Below are 27,095 nucleotides of genomic sequence, written 5' to 3'. Positions count from 1 at the left end.
AATGTATTCATAATTCATCTCCAGTTGGACACTACTGCTCTAATTCGTCACACAGCCACCGGAAAATGCTGGAAAACTCAAACTGGTAAAGAAATGTGTGCTTTTGACTCAATGCAAATTTCCATTATTGGCAATCTCGAAATGACAATTAATATATGCCACATTACACTTGGGAACCTTGCATGTGACTCTGCCACTATATCAACGAGAATAAGTGACAGGGCAGCACGGTGGCGCAGTGGGTTAGCCCTGCGGCCTCACGACGCTGAGGTCACAGGTTCAATCCCGACTGTGGGTCACTGTCCGTGTGGAGTTTGCACATTCTCCCTGTGTTTGCATGGGTTTCGCCCCCACAACCCAAAAATGTGCAAGCTAGGTGGATTGGCCACACTAAATTGCCCCTTAATTGGAAAAAATGAATTGGGTACTCTAAATTTATATAAAAATATATTTCTTTAAAAAGAGAATAAGTGACAGTATTTCTCCTTCCCATCATCCATCACACCATTCAAGCAAAAGGAGAAAGAAATGTCTCCTATTCAGGAACAAATTTGATCTCATTAGCGTTGTTGGAACACCTCTTTGGTCACCTGGTACAAGCAAGGGTGCAACTGCAAAAAATCAACTCTGTTGAAGCTCTAATGGGAAGATGTACAGTCGACTGAATTGAAGTTCAGTGAATTGAGACCTTTGTTTAAGTCAGCAGTTACAGCAGGGATTTCTGCATGACATGTGGAATGAGAGTGTAATTGCAATCGTGCAGATTGCTTTTGTGGTGCATTTTTACAACCAATAGGATTAATATGTCCTACTTCATGACTGACCATTTCCAGCTTTCTGTCAGGAGTAGTTGATCTCATTTGAAGACGAGGGTAAATGCACCTCAGACTTTTTTTTTTAAAAGCCCGAATTATTTCTGATGCTGAAAACCTCCCAACGCAAATGATATTGCGCCGTACCACCTGCCAAAGATAATGCACAATGTGGATTTCAGCTTTAACTGAACAAGGCCTATCTCACAGTCTCACTTCTGGTTTGTCAGCTCATTTATTGTATGTCATTTTCCTGAGGTTAAAACATGCTCAGGAAAATTATTTACTAATCTGTTATAAATGTTGCAGTCAGCTCTACATCACTAGGTTTCATCTCATTTGTACACAGCTGTTCCAAAATGCTTTCTTGTCTACTTTTCCTTTCTTTCATGCAGCAATAATAGTTTCCACATGACCAAACCTCTCATCTGCAAAGTCCAAATATGTCAGTTTGAGGCTTAGGGTGGGAAGAATTTGGTGCTGAATTTGGTAACAGTCTATTTAAACAGTGCAGTGGTGGGTGGGAGTCGTGGGGGAAGCTTATTAGTTTGAGATTAGTTTGAAGGGTAGATTGAGATGAAAGGGTGGATCCCACTAGACTCATTGTTTTGTCTTTGCTGCACTCCATCAGGCACATGCTGCTAATTTATCAAAGACTCTTTTGTGAACTCCGTTCTGAGATGTTTGAGATCGATGTGTGTGTGTGTGTGATCAGTGAAGTTCTTGGACCAGCATAAAATATGACTTTGCCTTCTGATAGCAGGTTTGGGGAAGGTTCATTTGCTATGTAGATAAACCTTTTACGAATTGACACAAAGCTGCTTTAAATTGTCAGTTTAAATTTCACCTGTAAATCCAAGTACTGTATATCTTGCATGTCTCCTGGTGAAAATTACTGAGATATTATTTATTAATTATCATGCACTTTCAATCACTTCCAATATTTCATGCTGCTCTGACGATGAATCATTTAAGATTTATTTTCTATTTTTTGAGGGGTGGATCCATTCCTCCCAGCCTTTGTATCTTTAGCAGTAATTTCAGTTGTGTGGGTTAACCAATGTTATTTTTTCTTTATTCTTTTCATGGGATGTGGGTGTGCTTTGAATTGAACATTTCAGAGGACATTTAAGAATCAACCACATCATTGTGGGTTTGGCATCACGTGTGGGCCGGACCAGGTAAGGATGGCAGATTTCCTTCGCTATAGGGAATTAGTGAACCAGATGGGGTTTTGCAACAATTGGTGATTATTTCATGGTCACCATCACTGAGAGTATCTTTTAACTCCAGATTTCATTTATTGAACTTAAGTTCCACCAGCTTTGAATCTATTCTCTCAGAGCATTAGCCTGAACTTTCGAATGACCAGAATGACATGACCACTACGTCCCCATCTCCCCCAGATTGGCAAGAATTGAAATAATCTTCTCAATTAAAAGTTTTCTTGGTTATTTTTCAGAAGAATATTTGTCATATCACTATTCTAATCAGGTATATACTGTTCTTGTAATATTTTACACAACTTTTTCCAGCTGCTAGATATTTCTATATTAAACAATTTTACAGTTCATTTTGTAGGAGTCAGTGGTAGATTTTGACAATGTGGGCTGGATTCTCCGGTAGAGGGAGGTGGTGGGATCCTCTGTTCCTGCCGTTGTCAATGTGAATTCCCATTGAAATCACCCTGCGTTGCTGGGAAACCCACGGGTAGGGGTGCAGGACCAGAGAATCCCGCCGCCGTGAATGGCCGGAGAATTAAAAAACATTTTTTATTATAAATTTAGAGTACCCAATTATTTTTTTTCCAATTAAGGGGCAATTTTAGCAGTGGCCAATCCACCCAACCTGCAAATTTTGGGGTTGTGGGATGAAACCCACGCAGACATGGGGAGAATGTGCAAACTCCACACAGACAGTGACCCAGGGCCGGGATTTGAACCCGGGTCCTCAGTGCCGCAGTCCCAGTGCTGTCCACTGCGCCACATGCCACTCTTGGCCGGAGAATTTTGATCTATGTGATGGTGTAAACCAGGTAATAGCAAACCCTCAGCCTGTTTTTACCCCTCATGATTTTTATTTCCATTGACTTCAAAATCTACCCGAAAGTGCCTTATTGAAATGTGAATGGAATAGCATTAAGAAAGCTCATTGACAGAAAAATCCACATTTATAGTGTTGAGGGAGGAACTCATGGGAGTGTCGGAGGCTTATAATTCTTGACCAGATCCATTTCTGTTCTTCAATAAAATGCTGGAAATACTCAATAGGCCAGGCAGCATCTGCGGAGAGTGAAACAGAGTTAATATTTTGGGTTGATGACCTTTCACCAGGAGCTGTTCTTGTCACACTCCTCTTTCTGTATTCCCTGTACACTCTGTATGCTTCATGCGATGCCAGTGCTTATGTAGTTACATTGTATATGTTGTGTTGCCCTATTATGTATTTTCTTTTATTCCCTTTTCTTCTCATGTACTTAATGATCTGTTGAGCTGCTCGCAGAAAAATACTTTTCACTGTACCTCGGTACACGTGACAATAAACAAATCCAATCCTGCAACCAAGCTGATGCCAAATGTAGTGCTTTGCATTCCATCTGACCCAAATAGGGAGGTTGAGAGGCGGACTATGATATTTTGGCAGCCCAGGATCGCCATAAATAATGCCCTGGGGAGGGTACTCCAGTTTTACTGCAAAGCACTAACACAGCACAGGAGCAGTTATGAGTCATGAGCTCAACTCGATTGGTGCAGAGAACTGGTGCTGCGGGCTGTCTCCGACCGTGGGAGGTGCGATCATGTACCACTGGTCAGGCATTGCCCATCACCTGTCCGGCATCCCCTGACTAGGAGGGCATGGACACCCCAAAGTCCGCCTGCTTCAGTGGGTGCTTGGAGCTAGAGTCCCTGCTCAACAAGTGGACGGGGATCTTATGCATCAGGAAAGCAAAAAGAAAGAAGAGGGCAATGCTTCGATTGGGCATGCTGGAACATCCAGGACCTTGTGCATGGGTTTGACAGACGACTTGCTGGTCGGTAACGCACGAAAGGCAGCGATGGTGGACATGGAACCTGAAAGACGGAACATGGACATAGTTTTCTCTACAGGACACCAGGCTTGTTGAGAGCAGATCACAAAGAAAAGCAGCACCTGTCCATCTGGCTGGAGAAAGAGTTTAGAAGAAATGTGTGGAGCACGATGTAAGCTTCGCGGTCAGAAATGCGCTGCTCTCGATAATAAAACCTCCCACAAATGGTTCAAAATGTGTTATCTTCATCCACCCCTCGCCTCAATCAGGACCAGTTAACCTCTTGTGCATTTATACTCCAATGTTTTGTGACACAACAACATTGCTTTCAGCACTTGAATTGAACTTGCCATTTCAGAACTTGACATTGCTCTCAGCAGAATGCCTAAGTCAGAACATCTTTACCGACTGGGAGATTTCAATGCAGGAATGGGTGTGGACCATGAGGCATAGCCTTCCTGCCCCGGACATTATGGTCTGGGAAAGATAAATGAGAACGGACCGCGACTAACCAACCATACCACAAGGTGTCCTGGAGACACCCGCGATCAGGGTATTGGCACCAGCTGAATCTGATCATCACTCGGCATGACTCTCTGAGCAGCATTCTCAACTCATGAAGCTATCACGGCGCTGACGGTGATACTGACTGTGCACCAGGGTGAGGATTCAGCCCTTGAAGTTTTTCTCACTCAAGAATGCCATTCTTGCATCACTGCCCATCCAGTTAAAAAACAGTTTCTTGACTGGATTGAACAGACGCTCGGGCATTCCCACATGAGTGCAGAAATTAATGGAACATTCTTAGAAATGTCAGATACAATACTGAACTTTCAACATATGGGAAACTAGAACTGAAAAATGCTGACTAGTTTGAGGCTAACATCACTGTGATGGTACCTGCCATTGAAGCCGAGCGATCTGATCTCATTAATTACAAGACCGATTCGAGCGAGAAAATGCTGAATGTACTGAGGGTTACTTGAAGTAAAATTCAGCAAACATCCAGACAATGCACCATTGACTACTGGTTACAACCTTGTCAGAATATCCAGATGTCCTGCGACGCTGGGAATGCTAGGAGCATGTATGAAGGGATCAAAAAAGCCACAGATCCATCAGCAAAGAAAATGACTCCATTGAAAACATAGGCAGGGGAAGGTCATCACCGATTAAAATAAACAGTGGCAAGATGGGTGGAACATTACCTTGAATTGTACTCTCGGGAGAGCACCTGCACCGTTGTCCAGAAATCTCTAGACACTCATGGCAGAGTTGGATATTGAATACACCCATAGTTCCTCCACTGACTCACCTTGCCATGGGTAAAGCTCCAGATGCTGATGCTACACCACCTAAACTCATCAAGCACAGGAAACTGGCACTCCTGCAGCATCTGGATGAACTTGGAAGGGGCAGTACCCTTGGAGATGTGTGATGCAAAGATTGTGACCCTGGACAAAAACATGGGTGACCATAGCGTCTGCGACAACCATCGAGCTAACTCCCTGCCAAATATCATGGGAAATGTATTTGCCTGTGTTGTCCTTGTCAGGTTGAAAATTTTGGCTGAGGGATCTACCCTGAATCCCAGCCTGGTGTCAGAATTGGGAAATCTACAATTGACGTGAGCACCTCAGTCAAGGAGCTGCAAGAGAAATGCAGTGTAAAAAAGGAGACCACTGAGATCTAAGACAAAGATACACTCATCCTCTTTAGAGAGTTGCTCCTCACTGGTGGTATCATGTTAGCATTCAAATGGACAGTCTCTCTCACTGGTTTTGTTTGACCATCCTCATTAGGAAGACGAATGTCATGGTTCAGGACATTGCCATATTGCCATCGATCGGTGTTGACAATGTGACCCTGGGACGTTGTTGTTAGCTTCACATATCTAGACTCCACAATCGCCAGCAATCTGCCACTTGATGCTGACATCAACACGTGTATTGTACATGTTTCAGCTGTTATGTCCAAGCTGAGTAAACAGGGGGGGGGGGGGGGGGGGGGACAACAACAGCAACCTGACTGAGAGCATCAAACTCCGAATCTACCAAGCCTGTGTACCCAGTGCATTTTTCAGTGGTGAAACCTGGGCAATATATGGTGGGCAGGAGAAAATGCTGAACAGTTCCTGCATTCACTGTCTCTGCCATATCCACAGCATCTCTTGGAAAGGCGAGGTCACCAATTCAAAGGTCCTAGAGTGTGACAATCCCATCAGCATAGACTCATTACTAAGCCAACGTTGTCTGCGGCCACGTTCAGTGGGTGCACAAAACCTGTATTACTCAAAACCCTTCTGTACGATGAACTGGCCACTTGGGTCATGACCTCCCGTACCTTTGCTGCAAGGACACCTGCTCGTAGGTTATGAAAATATCGAAAGTTGACACTGACAACTGGGAGACAGATAGCCATGACCTATGGAGAATGACTGTTTGGAAGGGCATTGGAAGAGGCTAGCAGAAACAAAGAGCTCAGCTGACCAAGAAGAGAACCCAAAGAAAGTAGAGGCCAAAAATCTTGCACGTTCTCAGTCCACTGCCTTCCTCTGCAGGAAGAAACGACCAAGCCAAAACGGCCAAGCCAGAGTGGGGCTGCTGAGCCACATCAGGGGATGCTTAACATAAAGACCACCATGGCGCAAACCATTGTCTTACAAGGCAGTAAGCTGCCAGCATCTTCCATTGCCTCACACCTGATCCAGTTGTAAAGAGTCATTTACTACACCAAACCTTTCACCAGTGAGGAATACAAAGAAATTAAAAGGAGTCAGTTTCCAACTTGCACACTCTAATTGGATATCACTAAGGGCGGCACGGTAGCACAGTGGTTAGCACTGATGCTTCACAACACCAGGGTTGGATTCCCGGCTTGGCTCACTGTCTGTGCGGAGTCTGCACGTTCTCCCCATGTCTGCGTGGGTTTCCTCCGGGTGCTCCGGTATCCTACCGCAAGTCCCAAAAGATGTGCTATTAGGTGAATTGGACATGTTAATGTAAGCCTACTTCTGACAACAAAGATTATTTTTTAGAAATGGAGTGATGCAGCATCAATAGGGGCTGAGACCAACCTAGACCATAAGACCATAAGACATAGGAGTGGAAGTAAGGCCATTCGGCCCATCGAGTCCACTCCACCATTCAATCATGGCTGATTTCAACTCCATTTACCTGCTCTCTCTCCATAGCCCTTAATTCCTCGAGAAATCAAGAATTTATCAACTTCTGTCTTAAAGACACTCAATGTCCCGGCCTCCACCGCCCTCTGTGGCAATGAATTCCACAGACCCACCACGCTCTGGCTGAAGAAATTTCTCCTCATCTCTGTTCAAAAGTGACTCCCTTTTATTCTAAGGCTGTGCCCCCGGGTCCTAGTCTCCCCTGTTAATGGAAACAACTTCCCTACATCCACCCTATCTAAGCCATTCATTATCTTGTAAGTTTCTATTAGATCTCCCCTCAACCTCCTAAACTCCAATGAATATAATCCCAGGATCCTCAGACGTTCATCGTATGTTAGGCCTACCATTCCTGGGATCATCTGTGTGAATCTCCGCTGGACCCGCTCCAGTGCCAGTATGTCCTTCCTGAGGTGTAGGGCCCAAAATTGCTCACAGTATTCTAAATGGGGCCTAAATAATGCTTTATAAAGCTTCAGAAGTACATCCCTGCTTTTATATTCCAAGCCTCTTGAGATGAATGACAACATTGCATTTGCTTTCTTAATTACGGACTCAACCTGCAAGTTTACCTTTAGAGAATCCTGGACTAGGACTCCCAAGTCCCTTTGCACTTCAGCATTATGAATTTTGTCACCGTTTAGAAAATAGTCCACGCCTCTATTCTTTTTTCCAAAAGTGCAAGACCTCGCACTTGCCCACGTTGAATTTCATCAGCCATTTCTTGGACCACTCTCCTAAACTGTCTAAATCTTTCTGCAGCCTCCCCACCTCCTCCATACTACCTGCCCCTCCACCTATCTTTGTATCATCGGCAAACTTAGCCAGAATGCCCTCAGTCCCGTCATCTAGATCGTTAATATATAAAGAGAACAGCTGTGGCCCCAACACTGAACCCTGCGAAGACACCACTCGTCACCGGTTGCCATTCCGAAAAAGAACCTTTTATCCCAACTCTCTGCCTTCTGCCTGACAGCCAGTCGTCAATCCATGTTAGTACCTTGCCTCGAATACCATGGGCCCTTATTTTACTCAGCAGTCTCCCGTGAGGCACCTTATCAAAGGCCTTTTGGAAGTCAAGATAGATAACATCCATTGGCTCTCCTTGGTCTAACTTATTTGTTATCTCTTCAAAGAACTTAACAGGTTTGTCAGGCAAGACCTCCCCTTACTAAATCCATGCTGACTTGTCCTAATCCGACCCTGCACTTCCAAGAATTTAGAAATCTCATCCTTAACAATGGATTCTAGAATCTTGCCAACAACCGAGGTTAGGCTAATTGGCCTATAATTTTCCATCTTTTTCCTTGTTCCCTTCTTGAACAGGGGGGTTACAACAGCGATTTTCCAATCCTCTGGGACTTTCCCTGACTCCAGTGACTTTTGAAACATCATCACCAACGCCTCCACTATTTCTTCAGCTATCTCCTTTAGAACTCTAGGATGTAGCCCATCTGGGCCCGGAGATTTATCAATTTTTAGACCTCTTAGTTTCTCTAGCACTTTCTCCTTTGTGATGGCTACCATCTTCAACTCTGTCCCCTGACTCTCCAGAATTGTTGGGATATTACTCATGTCTTCTACTGTGAAGACTGAGGCAAAGTACTTATTCAGTTCCTCGGCTATTTCCTTGTCTCCCATCACAAAATTACCAGCGTCATTTTGGAGCGGCCCAATGTCAACTTTTGCCTCCCGTTTGTTTTTAATGTATTTAAAGAAACTTACTATCATTCCTAATGTTACTGGCTAGCCGACCTTCATATTTGATCCTCTCTTTCCTTATCTCTCTCTTTGTTATCCTCTGTTTGTTTTTGTAGCCTTCCCAATCTTCTGACTTCCCACTACTCTTTGCCACATTATTGGCTTTCTCTTTTGCTTTGATGCATTCCCTAACTTCCTTTGTCAGCCATGGCTGCCTAATCCCCCCTCTGATAACCTTTCTTTTCTTTAATAACCTGTTGTTATTTTGCTCAATAAGTAGAGGTCCCACAGATTGTGCGAAGGACTGAGTGAGGAGCTTTGCCACTGGTGACTTTGCTACACTATGGAAGCTCTGCCTGAACCATTTTACCTGATTTTAAATGCCTCATTTTCCGCTTGCACATCCTTTTGAGGGTTGAATGAGGAAGCTTAAATAAAAAGTGCTTTTCTGCCGGAAGAGTTAATTATTTTTAAATCTGCTCTAAATGTTTCAGCAAAAAAAAGAGGCAGTGCAAACCTGTCAGAATCCCACTCAAAATAAAAAAAATAATAAGCTTGTGCGATGCGAACTGAATTTCAAAATGTTTGTGTGATCTCCTACTCAAAATACTTGAATGAACGCTTTTGTTAATCATTCACTTGAAGAAAATGAAATCATTTTCTGAACACCCCTACATTGCTATTCAAGTAATAGGAATGAATTAAATGAGCTGATAATTGAATGAAAGGAATACTCTGTGCCTACGTTCAGAGTTTACAGACCAAATTCCATGGAATTATGTCCGGAATCAGAGCTGATACAGCTGCTGTACTTTTATGCTGATTTGCTTTTGATGCCCATAAAACTCATAAGCATACAAATTAATTTGAATGACTATAAAACCGAATTAAAGGTTCTGAGAAATATGTCATTTATAGAATAGAAATAAATTGTGGCTCTCTAATGATTAATTCAGATCTGCTCTGAAGAGTTCATAATTTGCACACACAGAACATGATTCACCAGAAGAATTTCAAAGTTGGTTTCAGGCGTGTCTTGCGGGGTGTTTCGCAATGGCTGCAATGCCGAGATGGAGACCGCTATTCGGCGGCACTTAGCTGTTTCTTTGGCCTCGTACGTTTCTCCCCATCAAGGCCACACTTTGAAAGTGTTACGGCATTAGGTAGCTGAGCTCGCCAGCAGGACTGGCTCCTCACAGATCTGGCCGCCATTTTGAAAGGCTACCCTGTAATCTACACGCATTCACCCCCCCCCCTTTTTTCAGGACCCCACCATTTCAACCCACAACCTTTTCTGCGGCTCCCTCAAACCCCTCCTCTCACCCACTTTCGTGGGCATGCCCCTACCTGTGGCAATGCCAACCTGACACCTTGGCAGGGCCAGGGGAGTGCCAGGTGCTGTCTTGCCCTTTCGCCAAGCTCTAATGGCTTCTGAGACCCCCCCCCCCCCCCCCCCCCCCCGCCTGAGGTGCCATCATGGCTGGTCCACGATTATGGAAATGAGTACTAAACCACGCTCAGTTGAGGCCTCGCAGACACGGCCGTTGACTTCCGCGCACCTGCTGAATGAGGCGTCGGGATATTTAGATGAGCTGAATGGGCTCACTTGGCGTGATCCAGATCGTGAGTCAGGTGACTCGTGCAAGGGATAGTGCCCGCTGCGAAGCCCAATATGTGCCTCCCTCATGATTCACCTGGGTGCGATGCGGTGGGTAAAGCGCGGCCAGAGTATTTTCAAAAAAAGTAGTTGCAAAAGAAGCAGATATACACAAGTAGGACACGATTTCAAAGTATCTCACTGTCCAGTGATTTCATTGCATCAAATGTGAAGGAATTTGTAAATGCCTTGATGCCAAATAGTCACAGCACAGCTGCATTGCCATAACTATTTCAGGGCAAGAAAACATGGCATCAGCGAGCTGGGTACCTGACAACAATGGAGTGTAAAACAGGTGCCTGACTCGGACCAGCTGTGTTCCTGTCAGGTGCGTTAGTTTAAAATGACCCCTGATAACCTGGAGCTTTACATGGCCTTAACCCAGCCTAAAACACCATTGTTGTCTCCACTCATGCTATTACAGTGAACTGGCTATCGTACTATTATCCAGTTCATTCAGGGGTCAGGAGACACAATCAGCAGGAAATCTAGCAGATGACAGAAACCTACTGGCTCTGTCTCCTTTTAAAACTGTCAGACTCTTTGGGCGCCCCCTCCGAACATGATACAAGTGGCTCGTACAATTAGATGCTCCCCACACAATTTGCTAATGTAATAATAAAACGTCGGCCTGTACTGTTCCAGCAATCCTAATATAATTAAGAAATATCTCTTCCATCTAAACAAGAGTATTGTGCATCCTCCGTTCCAATTTAAGGTTAAGTATATTTTTGGATACTCTGCAAATTCCATCATTTGTATGATGAAAATTAATCGGATTGACAGTGAAATTTTGACTGTTATCTTCATTTTAACGTTTCTTTTTAAAGCATTAAGTTTACATCAATGCAGGGGAAATATAATTATTTTTATTGAGGTCTTCTCTCCATTATGTGTCTTTAATATTCTTACTTTGAGGCATATATCACTGGCAGATTGCAAGTGTTGAATTGAGTTGTCGATTGGGTTAGTCCGATCATATATAATTTGCTGTACTACAGGATTTCCAAGTGTTTCTGTCATATGATGGTGGCAGCAATGAATTGATTACACATGACCAAGTCACAAGAACACCAGAATTATGAGCCATTTCCCCCCCTCCAACCGGCTCTGCCATTTGGTAAGCTCCTGGTTGATTGGATTGTGGCCTCAATTCCACTTTCCTGTCTACTCCTTGACTCTCGCGATCAAAAAACTTGTCTAACCCAGCCTTGAATGCATTCTATGACCCTAACCTCTACTAATCTCCGGGGAAAATGATTCCACAGATTAATGACCCTGTGAGAGAAGAAATTCACCTTCATCGCAGTTAACTGGGAGACCCCTAAAGTCCACATATTGCACCGAGAACATCTTGAATCTCCAAATTATGTGATGTGTTTCCCCCCCGCAATTTTCACCTCTTGCTGAAGACAAGTTGAAAGGGTGCAGTGGTCATTCTTCACGTCTGAGTCTAGATAATGCATTTTGGTAACCTATTATTTCATGCCGAATCTTGAGAGGAGTAAGATCAATTGTAGTAGTTCCTTTTACCAACTCCAGCTGTAATCAGCAATTCGGCACTGATCACTGATCGACTCTGGGACCTTTGCTGCCTGTATTGCTCAGCTTAATCACCTACACCAGAGAGGATACTCGAAACTGCCTCTAAACTCTACCAACAGACAACCATTTAAAGTGAGTCAGATCGCTAACCAGAAATCAGCTACAAATTTAATCTGAGGAAATATAATATTAAACTAAGCATTTATGTCAATTTAAGGAACTTAGTTCTGAATTTTGGTGGCAATTAAAATGCATTACTATGTAATTGGGACAGGTGAGGACAAATGAGAATGGGAAATGGAGTAAGATTCTATATATCTAAACTCTGTTTCAAAGCAAGTGGAGATAAAGAGCAGTTATGATTAGTCTAACCTACTCAGTACAACTTTCTTCATGTAATAATGCAAAATAATTTTTGTGTCCTGCTCCCCAAGTCAGCGGCCACTTCCGCCTTAGCTGGACCATAGCCAGTAGAAGTGCCGGGTTGCCTGGAGCCTGCATCATGTATACTCGAGGGGATCTGCGAACAAATTGCTGTGATCCATCGAGTCAACATATTCTTTCAAACTGCCCCTGCGGCCTTGTGCATTTCAGACAATGGGAAGTCCTGTACCCAGCATTGGTCTACTCCTGACTTCTCCCCATCCCACCATGGTGAAGCCCATCCTGGAGAAACACCTATTAATCATTCATATACCCATCTGCATGACCCTTCAGTGCAAACTTTACTGCAGCTCCTGACCTTCCTGTGATCTTGCTGAGATGAGGCCCATGAGTCCGGGATCAAACCTGCTGCCATGTGGGTTTCACCATGGAGAGGGGAACACACCTGAGCATGGTTGTCATCCAGTTAACGTATAAATCTTAGGGTGTGCCTTTAGTCAGCCAGTTGTGCTCACTTTGAACTCCATCCAATGGAAAAGACCCTCCTCCCACTTTAAGGATTCACACGTATACGTGTTGTGAAGAAGAGATTTGAGAAAATGGTGCGCGAAACATTCCAGACATGCTTCACCATCTTCTACCCTCCCACATCACTGACCAACTACTCCCCCATCTCCTTTGACCCACTCAATATAAACATTTCTCCGCCCGTTACCCTCGAGACTCGGCTGGGCTTAGGGGACCCTCGGCTGAGGTTACGGGGCCCTCCTCAGGGGTGGGCCATTATGGGAGGGCTAATCCCTGGATCATGTGTACCCGTTCCAGGGGCAACTCCTGTCCCACCAACCACCCATAAACACACAGACTGCCGAGGCCTCTGGCCGTGCAGCTGAAGGCTATCGCTAATGGGGAATTCGCAATCATGGTTAAGTGAGCACTTCACACAACGCAAGAGGATTCCTGTAGGTAGGCAGGCCATGTAGTATGTGGGATTCATTGCCCAGCATTCCAATCGCACCTTGATGCCTGGACACTGTGTCTGAACACTGCGGGAGGCAACACCACACCCGCAACAGCCAACATCCGAACACCCAGGGGATGGGACACAGCTCTGAGGACATGTCCACGGTCGGAGGGTGGGTGAGTGCCATGGGAAGGAGAGGTGGGGGGGGGGGGGGGGGGGGGGGGTTGCCTGGAGAGATGAGCCAAGGGTTTGGAGGTCGGTGTGCATTGCAGAAGACAGGGACAGAGGCGTCGTACTAGTTGTGCACAAAGGTGTTTATTGTGTTTTACAATTCCCAACCCTCCTGATGGTGCTTTCCCCTTCCCTCTCCCCTGGTTCTCTCAGTCAGCCTCGATGTACTTTGCCTTCCTAGCTCTACCACTACGTCTAGCTGCTTCCCTCGCCCTGTGGCCTTCGATGCCCCTGGCGGGCGTCCTCCGGGGGTTCTGAGGCCGGAGGGCCCCGGCTCACTTGTCGGCGACACATGCACAGCTGTGCCACCCTGTCCTGTGTGCTGCATTCGAGACGTGGCCTCATCAGAGGGGTGGACCCTTAGGGGAGCCTTTGACCATCGTTGCCACTCCATGGGACAGGTCCGGATTTGCACCCAGCTTCCCCTCCTCCCTGTCGGTGCCCATAGGGCCCTGGGGTTCACCTTGGGATGGAGGGACAGCTGGTTTGAGCCCCGGGCTGCCCCTACATCACCTGGCTCTGCCATCCACTTCTGCATACATCCGTAGGATGACATTTGATGGTTTAAATGGCAGTTGCTTTAACTTCTGACAATAGATTGTCTCCAGTATCAATGAGACACTGCATCCATATCCACTTGCATTTTGACCTCGTTACCATCAAGTGTTTCCAACATTGTTGATTAAGCATACCAACAAGACGCCTAGTTTAAGTTCTTGAAGTTGTTTGGGTACATCATCTCTCGAGGGGTCTTGAACTTTGTCTATCATCTTCATAGACTTGACTTGTAGGTTTAAATGTTTTCTTTATTTTAAGAGGTCTTACAACACCAGCTTAAAGCCCAACAGGTTTGTTTGGAATCACTAGCTTTTGGAGCACAGCTCCTTTATCAGGTGAGTGAAGAGGTGGGTTCCACAACCACATATACAGACAAAGCCAATGATGCTAGATGATGCTTTGAATGCGAGTCTTTGCAGGTAATTAACTCTTTACAGGTCCAAACGGAGCGACTGGAGAGAGAGTGAGATAACCACAGGGTAAAGAGGTGTGAACTGTCTCAAGCCAGGACAGTTGGTAGGATTCCGCAAGCCCAGGCCAGATGGTGCATTGGTGGGGGTGGTGAATGTAATGAGACATGAATCCAAGGCCCCGATGAGGCCGTACTCATGAGTGTGGAACTTGGCTATCAGTTTCCTTTTTTTATTTTACACATCTTTGGGTTGTTGAAGTTTGCCGTGACCAGCATGCTTTTGCAATGTGGCCCTTTTTGCCATACTTCTTCCACTAATTCTCTCTACTCCCGCATTCCCTTGCTGAGTGTCCAATTTGTGCACATCGATGATATGTTTATGGCAGTCTCCATCTTGTGGATCTTCGCTCCAGCTCCTATTTGTGAAGTTTTTTTTGCTGCTAGCTCTATTGACCTGGCAATTTCTACAGCTGCTTTAAGAGTTAAGGTGCTTATATGACCTGCTTCCTCTGTATAGCTTTGCTGCAGCGTCCACATACTAGCCTATCACAAAATGTGTCATCCAGTGTTGCACCAAACTCGCAGTGTTTTGTAACCTGCTTCAGGCCTCCATAAATTCACCTTTTTCCTGACTACGGCAGTGGAACCGAATCCTTTCTGCAATTATAAGTGGTCTCGGCGGGAAATGTACTTCTAGAATCTTCAATTCCTTCTAGATCTTTCTGCCGGCTTTGCTGGATGGACTAAGTTTTGCAGTAGCATAAAGTTTTATGCTCTACCAAGCTGACATATGTTGCAATGTTTAGGTCCTCCGGTATTTGATTAGCGATGAGATGATAAAGTTGACATCTCTCTTCGTATGAGTTCCAAGTCTCACCGTCTTCATCAACTGTATGCATGGCGTCATCTTTGCCCATTATTTTGTATACCGGCTCCCAGGGCCTATACTCTCCCACCTTTTATGTATGAAATGGGAGGTTTCCTAATCCGCGATGCAAAATATATATTTTTTCTTTTGCCTGGACTATGGTTTGTCTTATTCAAGTAGTAGCTTGCACAGACTCAGAAAGACTTTTGAATCCTAGTTCCCGTAGCCCGTTTCGCTTCGCCACGTGCGTGTTCTCTGCAGCCAAGAGTCTATCCATTTCCAACGGCAAGCAAGATTTTGTAACTTTTGTTCTGTTTAGTCATGTTTGTGCTTCTTTTATATCAACCTCTCTGCATCAGAGACTTTTCCTTTGCTTGATGTTTGAATTTGGTGCCGAGAATCTTCTCCGACCGCTCTCGTCATCGCTTTCACTATTCCCGTCGACAGTTTAGTGCCTCACCAGCTTCTCTTGCCTCGATCCTTGTCGCCAGCTTTCTCTTTTGTTTTATTCTCATTTTTTAAAAAAATTTAGAGTACTCAATTCAGTTTTTCCAATTAAGGGCAATTTGGCGTGGCCAATCCACTTACCCGGCACATCTTTGGGTCGTGGGGGCGAAACCCACGCAAACACAGGGAGAATGTGCAAACTCCAAATGGACAGTGACCCGGGGCCGGGATCGAACCTGGGCCTCGGTGCCGTGAGGCAGCAGTGCTAACCAGTGCGCCACCATGCTGCCCCTCTTTTGTTATATTCTCAATGTGCTACAAAGAGAAAAGGTACGGGAGATGCCACACATTTGGGTTTCTGCCAAACACGATGTAAGGTTTATTCAGGAGATGTTGTTCACACAATACTAAAGCTCATACTGCAGCACTAAAGCCCATGCAAAATCTCTGCTGATGTCCCTGCAGATCACGTGACATTCCACCAGCAGTAATGTATCACTTAAATATGAAGCAACGACCATGATCCTGCAACTGCCACCCTGCCCTATTTCATTCATAGGATGCACACACCCAAAATGCAAGGCCCTTCCCTCCCTCCCATGTCCATGCACCCTTGCCTTTCCTCCCTGGCTCCGTCACTGCCTTGGACTCCCTCCCTCACTCTCACCCTTGGCCAGCCTTCCTGCCTTGTTCCCTTAGATTGCCAGTGCCTAATCATTGCCTCATTGAACAATGCTCCACAAAGTGGTAAGAAACAGTGGCTGCTCACTCCATCTTCAGCAAGTTGACTATCTCACCTGCTGCACGACACAAATATGCAGTCATAAATCTGAAGGCAAGTATTGCTTACTTGCCGGTTAACCTAATTGGGAAGGGAACTTAATTCTGGCAAGTGGGCCTTTTTAAGTGAGCATGTATGACATGCAGATGCATGCAAATATGCTTCCCAACACCTGTCGCCAGGAAGCTCAACATGACTTTAAGCTTCCCCGAACTGAATTCCAAAAGTTCAGCCCACCATTGGAAGCTGATGTCTGGCCTTCCACTCAATTAAGCTCCCCCACCCACCTTGCTTTTTGCTCCCGGGCAGAGAACAAATTTCCGTTCAAAGTATCTTCTAACCACTCGCCTACATTCTAACCTCCTGAACGGTATTTTCTGGGCCCTGACTGACTTTGTAGCTTTGTGTCTTAATAAGCATAGCTGACTTTGCAGTCTTTCCTGGATCAGACTTCCTGTGTGTGTCTCTTTATATATCTTTTATCACCTTTTGTTCACAAGCAGAGGGAATAATGTATGCCTGGCATTCCCTGTCAAACCAGAGACCTCCCAATACAATGGGGGGTGCAGCGTTTATTGACTGCAGATCCCGGACAACAAATTGCTGATTACTTCTAATCCACGGGAAACGACTTTTAAAGCCTATTTTATTTGCATTTTAACCCCATTTTGTTTCCATGCCTTTTCCTGCGCTTTGCTTACAATTCTTAGATGTAACTTTTTTCCAATTCCTTTTTGTGAGGAAAATGATCAAAAGAATCCAAAACATGTAGGTGGGTGGGGTCCCTCCTCTTGTTCCAAAGACGCCTTCTGGAGTTCAAGCATGTAGATATCAGCTGAAAATGGTTGTGATGCCATTCATGGTGGAATAGGCAGCAGGTTGCACACTCCGATTTGAATGTACACCTGAGTATCAGTAACTTGGGTGAGGTAGCAAAGGGGTGCCCTGCCTGGGGAACAACACTGCCACATAAATCAATACCTCCAGGACGGGATAGGAAGAAAACAAAAATTGAGAAGGAAAAGGTCGAGGGGAATAAGAAAGATTTGTGACAACCCATGTGCTTTGGGAAACATGTATTTTATTTGTATACAATGTGGGCTGGGGGCTATTTTGAAAGAGGGTTAATTGCCTTACTGATCATTACTTCATTGGGGTCCGAGAAATGCTCATGTGGTCTGGGTTTCCCATGTGGATAAGCAGCATAGAAGCAAATGATAAATAGAAAGCCAGTTGCCGTGGTGTTGGATTAGCCTGTATTCCTACTTGGCAATTTAGAACACACTGAGAATTTGTGGAAAAGAGGAAACCAGCCAGGTTCTCTCCGAGTGAAATTGTTTTCTGTTTGGCAGTTTTAGAGATGCCCCTGGGGTTGAAGTAGAGCTATAAGAATAGAACAGCGACTGTGTGTTATAGAGTTGGATAGGTCAGTACACTGATGGAATGGACAAGATCCATTGTTCGGTGTTCCGTTGTTTCCAGAGCCCATTAGGCCTTTTAAAGGGGTCGTTGAATAGAATCTCTGGGAATTCTGTGCTATCAGGCTTGATGTGACCCAATAGAATGCGTGTGCATAGACATGCGCCTTGGTGATGGTAAACGTGTTCGGGGAGTATGGGGGGGATTACAGCTGCTGGGGAATGTAACTCGGAAGTGAGAAATCCGACAAAATGGAGGCAGAGATGGAAGGACTGTGAGATTGTGCATGATTCAACATTTGTAGAAGTACTGTAAATGCTTATAATTATGGGAGGTGCATCAACACACCATCTGACTTGGAACTATATTTCCATTCCATCACTGTCGCTGGTCAAAACCATGGAACCCCCTTTCTAACTGCACTATGAGTGTACCACACCATATGGGCTGATCACAAAAGCAGCTCACCATCGCCGTCTCAAGGGCAATTAGGGAAGGGCAACTAGCCAGCAATGCAAACATCCTGTGAAAGATTTAAAAAGTGACTATTTCAACTTGTGAATAGTTTTGCAAAATTCCTCCACCTGTTAATATTTGAATTATGTTAAACTGTTACAGTGAAAGTTTTAAAAGTTGACATATTGTCCATTGGTTTTCTTTCCATTTGGAATTCTTTCTTTTTTAAATTATGGGGATCGTAACAGATAGTTTAATGTTAAAAAACCATGATTATGTATCCATAAACAATGCGGTTAAATTTCACATTCATAATGTAGTTGTTTAACAGCATGGTAGCACAGTGGTTAGCACTGTTGCTTCACAGCGCCAGGGACCCGGGTTTGATTCCCGGCTTGGGTCACGGTCTGTGTGGAGTCTGCACATTTTCCCCGTATCTGCGTGGGTTTCTTCCGGGAGCTCTGGTTTCCTCCCACTAGTCTCCAAAGACATGCTTGTTAGGTGAATTGGACATTCTGAATTCTCCCTCGGTGTACCCGAACATGCACCGGAATGTGGCGACTAGGGGATTTTCACAGTAACTTCATTGCAGTGTTAATGTAAGCCTACTTGGGACACTAATAAAGATTATAGCATTTGGAAAGCTGTGCCAATACTTCTCTGATGATAATGTTACATCTTTAAAAGAGAAATGCCTTGTCCTATATATTTTCCAGGAATGTTTTTATTGATGTGTTTGTAAAATCTATCACTATGAATAACCCTTCGATAAATAACCTCCCTGTTAACTATTATCCTGTTATTGTCCAATCTTCAAAACACATTTTTAACAACCATTTTCAATTTAATGGCTGAATATTTAACAACGTATTCAGGAATTTAAGCACATAGAAGGCAACAAATACTCTTTCCAAACAATATGAGAGACATTTGCAAATGCCAAAGTGGAGTTTTCCTGTGGCTATATGCACGCACATAGAAACATTGAAGTTTAGAAGAATTGGAGATGATCTTATTGAATCATATAAGATCCTGAGTGGACTTGATAGCGTAGATACTGGGAGGATGTTTTCCCTTGTGTGGGAGTCTAGAACTAGGGGACACTTTAAGAATAAGAGGTCTCCCTTTTAAGGCAGTGAGGAATATAACTCTTTTCTCTCAGAGGGTGATTAGTTTGTAGAATTCTCTTCCCCATAGGGTATTGGAAGTTGTGCCATTGTATTTATTCCAGACAAAGTTGGATTAAATTTGACAGGCGAAGGAGTTGAGGGTTATGGGGGACAGACAGGAAAGTCGAGTTGAGACCTCATGAACTCAGCCACGAACCTATTGAATATCGGAGCAGGCTTGAAGGGCTGACTGGCCTGCTCCTGCTCCTACGTCTTGTGTGCCTATGCTTGTGGATGGACAATTGTTGCCATGATACATATCTGTAGTAACAACTAAATATAACTGACTGTAGATACAATGAATATCCAGGACGGCCTCCTTAAATAGATTGTGGAAGGCCAAACCACCATCTCGCATGATGGGATTAATCATCCTATGGGCTGGCATAAAGCTGGTTATGGCAATGGAAGGAGTATCCACTTCATGGCCTGTATAACTATTCAGCCTGTAATTACTTCCACTATTTTGCATTTGTCTTTTAATGGGAGAATGTGAAGATTCAAGAACAATATTAATCTACATGTTTACCGTTCTTGTCTTCATTTATGTCCTCCATATGTTCAGATTATTCCAATGGATTACATATTGGACCCCCTTTAGTTTGATTACAATTATTGCACCCCAAGGGCAGCACGGTGGTGCTGTGGTTAGCACTGCTGCCTCATGCCGCCGAGGACCCGGGTTCGATCCCGGCCCTGGGTCACTGTCCGTGTGGAGTTTGCACATTCTCCCCGTGTCTACGTGGGTCTCACCCCCACAACCCAAAAAGATGTGCAGGGTAGGTGGATTGGCCACACTAAATTGCCCCTTAATTGGAAAAAGGAATTGGGTACTCTGAATTTATTTTTAAAAATACAATTATTGCACCCTTTACGCCAAAGGACAACAGTGAAATTTAGTTCAGTGAAATGATGCCCCAGCTTACTTGAATGGAAGAAACAACCCAAATCTTAGACATTCTCTTAAAACCAGTTTCAAATGGTTTAAAAGTACCTGCCTTTAGAGGTACTTTTTGTATATAAAACTAAATTGCCGTACAGATCTCATTGCTGCCTAGCAAGTCTACAAATTCGTCATTTTGAATTTCAACAAGAACACTAGCTTCCATTGTTGGGAAGTCTCCGTATGTATTCTTGGGTGTAATATTTATACAAGCATGATACACTTTTACTGTACAAGCAGACAGATTTCACCTATAATGTTGCTAAAGACTTTTGAGTTGTTATTACTTGGCAATAATTTGAAAAATGTTTGCTAAATGAACAGTTAAAGTTTTCATAATTGAAGGTATTTAGTTATAAACAGGCCTGCCTGCAAAGTTTTGTCATAGGTTGCATGAAATCAGGTTATACTTTTTTCAGAAATATTTGGAAAATGGAAAGCTTATGCTCCCACTGCAATTATTATTTGTCTGTTAGAAAAAAGTTGTTTCATAATTTCATGAAAACCACAACTAAATATATGTTCTAAAATAAACATTGCTGGCATGTTTATGTGAAGTGACTTCCGTTTTCATCAGTTTTTAATTTTTGTTTTCAGGGGAGAAAATGCTTTTAAATGATTTCAAATGTGGAAAATAGCTTTTTTGGGTGTGCCTTCCGCTGTCTAAGCCCTAATCTCAAGAATTCCTTTCCTGTATCTCCGTCTCTATCCCTTTAAGACTACCTCTTTTTAAAACTTAATTCAATCCAATCTTTTAGTCACCCCTCTTCATATATTTTAAAATTGTACATTTTCTCAGAGTTACAAAGCCAATGCACAGAGTGGATGGTGCAAGTCCCTAATCCATCTCCTTCTTGCTCCAAAATTCAATTCTAATTGAATCCAATTCCTTGTCCTCAGACAAGACTAGATCCAAGGTGACAAGAACAGGTGTTGCACCTGATCTTATTCCTGATCTTCTATTTGATCTTAGACAAAAAGCCCATTCTAATATCTGCTCCTTTGGCTGCATATCAGTTTTTGTTTTAGTATCATCCTGTGAAATACCTTGGGAGGGTTTCCTATGTTGAAGGCATCTTATTTGTTAGAAGGCGAAGTGGCTGTTATAAGTGGGCTTTAGAAGAGTGACGGGGCAAAACAAAGGACCGGTGATCCGCAGTTCTCCAGTAATTGTAAAAAGTCTCAATTTTTAAAAGATGTTTGTAGTATTCCTAATGCCCCTGTTAAATATTGAAGTAAATTGGCTAATAAATGTTCAAAATTTGAACAGAAGCATTGCAATTTTGTGTCTCCATTCACAGTCGGTGAGAGAAGGCGATTCTGGGACAATCTCCTGGGAACATAGAAACAGGACTAGGCCATTCAGCCCGTCGAGCCTGCTCTGCCGTTTAATACAGTCATGGCTGATCGGTCATTTCAATGCTTTTTACACCCACTATCCCCATAACTCTTTACATTATTGTTCATCAGAAACCTTATCAACCTCTGCTTTAAAAATGCTCAATGACTGAGCTTCCACAGCCCTCTAGGGTAGAAAATTCCAAAGATTCACAACCCTTGTGTAAATAAATTTCTCCTCATCTCAGTCCTAAGTGGCATCCCTCTTATTTTCAAGTTGTGTCCCCTGGTTCTAGATTCCCGAACCAGGTGAAACATCTTGGGCGAGATTTTCCGACCCCCCGCCGGGTTGGAGAATCGCCGGGGGCTGGCGTGAATCCTGCCTCCGCCGGTTGCCGAATTCTCTGGCACCGGAGATTCGACGGGGGCGGGAATCGCGCCGCGCTGGATGGCGGGCCCGTCTCCACGATTCTCCGGCCCGGATGGACCGAAGACCCGCTGCTAGAATGCTTGTCCCGCCGGTGTGGATTAAACCACCTCTCTTACCGGCGGGACAAGGCGGCGTGGGCGTCCTGGGGGGGGGGGGGGGGGGGGACGGGGCGGGGCGATCTGGCCCCGGGGGGTGCCCCCACGGTGGCCTGGCCCGCGATTGGGGCCCACCGATCCGCGGGCGGGCCTGTGCCATGGGGGCACTCTTTTCGTTCCGCCTTCGCCACGGTCTCCACCATGACGGAGGCGGAATAGACTCCCACCACAGCGCATGCGCGGGGATGCCGTGAGCGGCCGCTGACGCTCCCGCGCATGCGCCGGCCGGCAATGTCATTTCCGCGCCAGCTGGCGGGGCACCAAAGGCCTTTTCCGCCAGCTGGCGGGGCGGAAATCAGTCCGGCGCGGGCCTAGCCCCTCAAGGTTAGGGCTGGGCCCCCCAAGATGCGGAGGATTCCGCACCTTTGGGGCGGCGCGATGCCGTTTTTGGCGCCGGTTGGCGGACATCGCGCCGATACCGGAGAATTTCGCCCCTTACCTGCATGTTCTTGTAGGTTTCAATAAGATCTCCTCTCGTTCTTCAAAACTCTAGAGAATACAGGCCCAGTTTGCCCAATTGCTCTTCATAGGACAATCCTGCATCCCTGGAACAAGTCTGGTGAACCTTCGTTGCACTCCCTCTATGGCAATAATATCCTTTCTGAGGTAAGAGGACCAAAACTGCACACGGTACTCCAGGTATGGTCTAACCAAGCTCCTATAAAACAAAAGCAAGCCCTCATTACTCCTGCACTCAAATCCTCTTGCGATAAAGGCTAACATCCCATTAGCCTTCCTAATAATTTGCTGCACCTGCATTTTAGCCATCAGTGACTTATGAAAAAGCACATCTTTGTACAGCTACACTTTCTAATTTCTTGTCATTTAGGAAATACACTGCACATCTGTTCCTTCCACCAAAATGGATTACTTCATATTTTTCCACATTATATTCCATCTGCCATGTTCCTGCCCACTCACTAAAATCTGTCCAAATCCTCCTGTAACCACTTTACATCTTCCTCACAACTGAGCTTTGCATCATCTGCGAACTTCTAAATATTACATTTAGTCTCCACATCCAAATCATTGATATATATTGCAAACAGCTGGGGCGCAAGTACTGATCCTTGCTGTAGCCCATTAGTCGCAGTCTGCCAACAAGTGAATGGATGTTTATCCCTCTGAAGCAGCTTCATCTAAGCAAATAATTATTTCACCTTTAAAACTTGATTGTTTTCCGCATGAATTTAATTCACTGCATTGTAGGTTAGATTTTTTTGGGTTGTTGTAAATGGATGTTTAAATTGCATTGTCAGAGGTTATTGGTCTGTGATTGGTCCACATCTACAATTAGTTAATGAGAGTGATGGGTAGGGTTTCCTAGCCCTTCCCGCCGACGCGATCTTCCGGTTCCCCAATGTCTTTCTGCTTGTTCCCTGGGGTGGATTAGTCCCGAAATATCCTGGAGGGATTAATCCCGAAATTTGCATCAGATTTGGAGGCACCATTCACATTGGCACCTTCACAACTTGATCCTTAGGTGACAAACCCATGATAAGATTTGGTTGTGTACCTGGGAAGTACATTTTGGAAGTGATAAATCTGGGGCAGGATTTCCCGATTTCTCCGCTCAAGGCCCCCCCCCCCCCCCCGGCGATTCTCCCCGCGCGATGGGCCGAGTGCCCGCCAAGTTAGGCCAAGTCCCGCCGGCGTCGTTCTTGTGTAGTCCTAGCCGGCGGGACCTTGGGATCCGACCCCGGGGGGGGGGGGGGGGGGGGCCTCCACGGTGGCCTGGCGATCGGCGGGTGGGCTTATCCCGATGGGGGCCTATGTTCCTCCACACCGGTCCACTGTAGCTCTCCGCCATGTTACGTCGAGGCTGACATGGAGAAGGCAACCCACGCACATGCGCGAACTCGTACCGGCCATGGCGCGCATACACAGACCCGCGGCGACCGTCCTGACGGCCATATCAGCAGCTGTAACTGCGCGAGTCACTCCAGTGCCGTGTTGACCCCCTGTGCAGTGCAGAATCGCTGATCCTAGGGGCCTGTTGACGCCGTCGTAAAACGCTCCAGCGTTTACAACGGCGTCAGCACTTAGTCACAGGATCGGAGAATCCCGCCCCCGGCTGCAGCCATTTTACAACACCACTACAGGTGATGAGCTTGATTTCCCAATCATCTCTGTGACCTCCATCGACGGTCCATGGAAACAAATGGAGAAATGGTGAAGTGCCAATTGTTCATCAAAGTCTCAACTGAAGTTACACTGGATGATGGGGTGAATTTCCTGTGGAAATTGCTCTCTGCTGTGTTTCTGGCCATCCTGTACCTCTTGCAGTACTCCTACCTGCTTTTTCATGTCAAATATTTTAAGTATTTTATGTCAATTGGAAACTGTGTCTTCAGGTCAGATCCAGGGAATTCTACTTGTGGACTATCTGGGATTTGAAGAAAGAATGAGAATTTTAAAATCAAGGTGTTGGTTGGAAGGGAGTCAATGTGGGTCAGTCAGCATGGGGGTGACAGGTGAATGGGAACCTGGTGCAAGTTAAGACATGGTGAGTAGAGTTTTTGGACGACTTCAAGTTTACGGAGTGTAGAATGTTGAGACCAGCTAGGAGGGAAATGGATTAGTCAAGTCTAGAAGGAGTAAACTCAAGAATGAGGGTTTCAGCAGCAGATGAGCTGAGACAGAGGCAAACTTGGGCCATATTATGGGAGGTGGAAATTGATGGTTTTAGTGACATTGCGAACATGAGGTTAGGATCTCAACTAGGTAGGGAACTGAATTTAGAGTGAGGACCAAAAGCAAAGGCTTCAGTCTTCCCAATATTTAATTGGAGAGAATTTCTACTCATCCAGTACTAAATGTCAGATAAGCAGTCTAATAATTCAGTAACAGAGCGAGGGATGCTGATGAGATTGGACTGAGTGCTGTTAACATACGTGTGAAAACTATGCACTTTTGAATGCATTTGTCAAGGGGCAGACTGTAGATGAGAAATAGGAGGGGACAAAGGATAGATGCTTGGGGGAGACACCAGAAATCACAATAGAAAGGACAGGAAACTAAGCCATTGTGAGTGATTCATAGAATTTACAATGCAGAAGGAGGCCATTCGGCCCATCGAGTCTGCACTGGCCCTTACAAAGAGCACCCTACTCAAGTCCATGTCTGTACCCTATCCCCGTAATCCAGTAACCCCCACTTAACCTTTATTGGACACTAGGGGCAATTTAGTATGGCCAATCCACCTAACCCGCACATCTTTGGACTGTGGGGGGAAACTGGAGCACCCGGAGGAAACCCACACATACATGGGGAGAACATGCAGACTCCGCACAGACAGTGACCCAAGCCGGGAATTGAAGCTGGGAACCTGGAGCTGTGAAGCAACTGTGCTAACCACTATGCTACCGTGCTGCCCAATATTCTCTGGATATGATTGGATAGATAAGAGTTGAAGCAGGTTAGAGCAGTTCCATCTAGCCGTTGGGGGAGGATAATGTAGGATAGTGTGGTCAATCATTTGAAAAGCTGCGGACAAGTTGAGACAAATGAGGAAGGATAGTTTATCTTTGTTGCAGTCACATGTGCCCTTTGTAACTTCGATAGGAGCCATTTTGGTAGAATCACAGGGGAGGAAACCTGATTGAAGAAATTGGAGTTCCGGGAAGGATAGAAATGATTTTGGGAGCTAATAACATATTTAAGGACTTTGGAGAGGAAAGAGAGGTTGGAGATTGGATCACTCTGCATATGTCCAGTTGTACAACCGAGTTTATGGCCATCAAATTGATCGGGGAGGTTTTCTCTGTACGGTTTGCACCAATTTTCAGAAGTAACCTGGGCCATGCTGGGCGTGAAGAATACTTATATACAACAAACCTAGGAGGCCACTGAAGAGGAAGCTGCAAATTTTAAAACTTAATGCTGGTTTAAAATTGCAATGGTTGGAAATTAATGAAAAACAAAACCGGGGAATACACAGCAGGCGTGTCAGCATCTGAGAAGAGAAAAACTATGTTAACATTGCAAAAGCATTTTAATGAAGAGTACTTTAATCATTTTTGGATGAGCATGTTATTTTCTTGCTTTTGTCCGAAAGGCTTTGAATGATTTTAGATCACTGAGCAGCTTGACAGCCTTTAAAGATTACAGGAAAGTAATGCATTGACTGCATGCTTCTTATGCAATGCAAAGCCCAAAAGGTAAACCGGTTCACAGCAGTTGAGAGCTCTGGACCATTCACTGTACAACTAATAAACTTAGTGAAAGGTAGCATGCTTTCTTTATTCTGGCAGTAAATCTGCATTTGGAAGTGGATTGACATAATAACGCCATAACATAGATAGTGGGAGCATGGAAATAGATGATCAAAGTGCTCAGTTTTGTAATGGAAGCTGGGAGCCTATGGATAGGCTGTACACAAGCTCCATTAGGCCCTTGGCTATTATTACAAATTAGGCAGCTGCCCTGTAATGAAGCTTGAATGTTGCAAATCCATAGAATCCTCTTAGAGTGCAGAGGGAGGACATTCAGCCCATCGAGTCTGCACTGACCCTCCGAAAGAGCTTTCTACCTAGGTAACTCCCCCGCCCTATCCCCGTAACCTCGCACATTGAACATGGCCATTCCACTTAACCTGCACAACCTTGGACTGT

At 44.9% G+C, this 27,095-nt stretch overlaps 1 protein-coding gene across 3 annotated transcripts in view; it reads left to right on the top strand.

Annotated features, from left to right (window-relative positions):
* Window positions 1–27,095, top strand: part of frmd6 (FERM domain containing 6) — a 191,918-nt gene that overhangs the window by 34,643 nt on the left and 130,180 nt on the right. The gene's annotated exons all lie outside the window — the stretch shown is intronic.

Source organism: Scyliorhinus torazame, chromosome 2, assembly GCF_047496885.1.
Source record: "Scyliorhinus torazame isolate Kashiwa2021f chromosome 2, sScyTor2.1, whole genome shotgun sequence".
Taxonomy (NCBI): Eukaryota; Metazoa; Chordata; class Chondrichthyes; order Carcharhiniformes; family Scyliorhinidae; genus Scyliorhinus; species Scyliorhinus torazame.
Note: the sequence above shows the minus strand (reverse complement) of the source record. Positions and strands in the feature narration are given on the sequence as shown.